This window comes from Myotis lucifugus, unplaced genomic scaffold (genome assembly GCF_000147115.1).
Source record: "Myotis lucifugus unplaced genomic scaffold, Myoluc2.0 scaffold_429, whole genome shotgun sequence".
NCBI classification, from domain to species: domain Eukaryota; kingdom Metazoa; phylum Chordata; class Mammalia; order Chiroptera; family Vespertilionidae; genus Myotis; species Myotis lucifugus.
Window position 1 is genome coordinate 232,466 of NW_005871477.1, and position 3,536 is coordinate 236,001.

General features: G+C 39.1%; 1 pseudogene; it reads left to right on the top strand.

Annotated features, from left to right (window-relative positions):
• The first annotated feature begins 2,605 nt into the window (after positions 1-2,605).
• LOC111823243 lies at positions 2,606-3,174 on the top strand (annotated as a pseudogene).
• The last annotated feature ends 362 nt before the right edge of the window (positions 3,175-3,536 follow it).

Below are 3,536 nucleotides of genomic sequence, written 5' to 3' on the forward strand. Positions count from 1 at the left end.
TACCCTTTGAAATTTTTAGTCAAATTTAGCTGTATAAAGGATTACATTTCACAAAAAATAAGGTTTTATTTTACCTATTCATGATCTCTTTTTAGATTCCCACTGTGATTCAGAATCAAGATGGTTGCCAGCATGCCTAGTTTGCAAATATGGTACCCACATTGAGAATCTCAAGTGAGGAACTATCTATCTACATCTTCCCTTGCTCCCATACTTTACAGACTATATAGTGAACTGGAAAGTACACATGATACATATTAATGAAAAAAAAACATGCAGCATAAAACCATAGAAAGTCACTATTAATTATATATATTCACATGGACAAAAAAGTTCTAAAATGAGTACAATGATCATCTTTAGGTAAGAAAATAAACTTCATTTTTTGCTTTAAACTTTCTAATTTCCAAAATAAACATGTATTTTATAGTGAAAGGAAAGTTACTAAAACATAGAATAAAAAAGTATAACATAGATTATTAAGGCAATAGATTATAAAGTTTAAGAGGATGGTTCAGTGGATGAAGTACTACCTCCTGAACTACTGTAGGTGGCCCTAGGGCAGTGGTCATCAAACTGCGGCTCGGCAAACCGCGGCTCGCGAGCCACATGCGGCTCTTTGGTCCCTTGAGTGTGGCTCTTCCACAAAATACCGACTTCTGCACATGGGCCACGAAGTTTCAATTGCATTGTACGTGCGCGCCCGCACGTGGTATTTTGTGGAAGAGCCACACTCAAGGGTCCAAAGAGCCGCATGTGGCTCACGAGCCATGGTTTGCCAACCATGGCCCTACGGAAAGGAACTGGAAAATTTATAGAATTTAGGAAGAGAAGGAGAAATAAGAGCATGCTTCATGGATGAAATTGTATGAGGAAAAATACATGCACAGAGTAAAATACTTTGAGTTGTATTGACCTGTTTAGCAGAAGCAACACAACAGCTATTTAAATGTCCATTGATTTACTCAATAAGTATGTATTAAGAGCCATGTTGTGCTAGAACCCATACGGTCTGGAACAAAAATGCCAGGTACAAAAGGGCTGCTGTTCTTAAGGGACTTAAAATTTTGTAGAGCCATGCATAATAGTCAATAATTACAGAATGGAAAACATCAAGGTAGACGCAGTCATAGCCTATGATAGAAACACAGATAGTTCTCTAACATAGACTTTGGGATCAAGAACAATTTTCTAGGGAAAGTCATGCTGAAACTGAGATCTGAAGTATCAGCAGGATGGCCATGGCAACTCTAGACAGAATTTCCAGCACCTTGGGAAGCATAGAACTGAAACAAGGGAGAGGAAAGCAGGTAGTTTTCTGTGGCGAGCATCTCCCAATAAAAACCTTGGGCACTGAATTTCAAATGATCATCCCTAGTAGATTATACTGCACGTGTGTTAGCACTATTTGATGCTGGAGGGATTAGCATGTCCTGTGTGTAACTTCACAAGGAGCAGGCTCTTGAAAGCTTGACCCTGGTTTCTCTGGACTTTGCCCCATGTACCTTCATTCTTTGTTGGACTCACTCTTTATCCTTTTGCTGTAATAAACTTTATGCTGATTTTTGTGAGTCTTTCTAGCAGTAACTAAACCTGGGGGTGGAGTTGGGCCTCCCAATACAGGATGATATAAAACTGGATTAAAGGAAATTTAACTGCAGTAAAATTTTACTTTGGATTACTTGATTCTGGTTCTGAAGATTAAAGGCTGCATTCTTATGTGATACTTTCAATGTTTAAACTTTATCAATTTACCCCCCTAAGCCCTAAACTTTAATTTACAGTGTCTGGGGGCTAAGTACTAGAGATTTCAGTAAGTCTTTATTTTACGTTTTTGAATGATTTCAACTTTTGATGGTGAATGACAGCTGGGGACTTTGGGTTATGGAGTAATGCATACAAATTTGACCCTCCTTAATAATTGTTATTCTCAATCAGTGACATGATACACTTCTTTTTAATATATTTACAGTATAATGAGTTCATGAGAACCCTGCTATAAATATGTTTAGAGACTAAACATAATAATAAGTTGCGTATAGAAACTGACATGCATAATTCATTTATGGTAAGGTATTATGCAAGTCCCAAGCTCTAGAGCAGTGATGGCAAACTTTTTGAGCTCGGTGTGTCAGCATTTTGAAAAACCCTAACTTAACTCTGGTGCCGTGTCACATATAGAAATTTTTTGATATTTGCAACCATAGTAAAACAAAGATGTATATTTTTGATATTTATTTTATATATTTAAATGCCATTTAACAAAGAAAAATCAACCAAAAAAATGAGTTCGCGTGTCACCTCTGACACGCGTGTCATAGGTTTGCCATCACTGCTCTAGAGAATGGTAAAATAAAATTTTAATGAAAGTTTTTGCAACCCCAAACTCACCTATGCTCTTCAGTAATGGGTATATTACTTATCTCAAAGTGGATCTGGGCAGCTAAGTTGCAAGTTCTCAAGGAGACATGTTCATGAAAGTTCTTATGGACCTGTGGGAAATTGGACTGAATCTCCATCTATCTTGTAGTTGCAACTATGAGTTTTACTATTTGTGTTTTTTTAAAAGAGTAAAAATATCTATTCCTGTAAGTAACCATTAAAAATGATTCACTAGTCACTTGACCCAGAAACCCCTGCAAAATCGTGCAAATTGAGAGATTCAAATCTTCCTGTTCACTTTAAGAACACTCTTGAGACTGCCCAGGCCAGCAAGAGTATGCGCATTCAAAAGCTCACTGAGCATCTGAAGGAAGTCACTTTACAGAAGCCATGTGTGCCATTCTGTTGTTACAATGATGAAGTTGGTGGGTGTGCCCAGGTAAACAAGTGGGGATGGACACAGGGTTGGTGACCTAAAACAGTGCTGCACTGTTTTAAGCTGCACAGGCTTAAAAATGCAGAAAGTAATGCAGACATTGAGGGTTTAGATGTAGACTCTCTAGTCATTGAGCACATCCAGGTGAACAAAGCTCCCAAGATGCAGTGCAGAACTTACAGAGCTCATGGGCGGGTTAACCCATACGTGAGCTCTCCCTGCCACAGTGAGATGATCCTTATTGGAAAAGAGCAGATTGTTCCTAAAACAGAAGAGGAGGTTGCACAGAAGAAAAAGATATCCCAGAGGAACTGAGGAATCAAACACTTATGGCCCGGGAGTAAATTCAGCATGAAATAAATAGCAATAAATGTAAAAACAAAAAACAAATGAATAAAAATAGCATTTCTCAAAGAGGCTCACTGAATATGTTATATTAGTATTAGCACCAAGATTATCTTACCTAATAATAGATAAACATGTAAATTGACCATACCTTCGCTACACTAACCAGCCAATCAGGAGAGTATGCAAATTAACCTAACAAAGATAATGATTAATTTGCATACGTAGGCTCCAAGGGGTGGAGCGAAGCCTGACAGCCCTGGGGCCGGAGGAGCAGTGAAGCCTCATGGCATGGGGCCCGCGGAGCAGCGAAAGCCTCACGGCTGCGGGGCCGGCTCCAGCTGGAGCCCGGCCAGAGCGAAGGCGTGGGTGC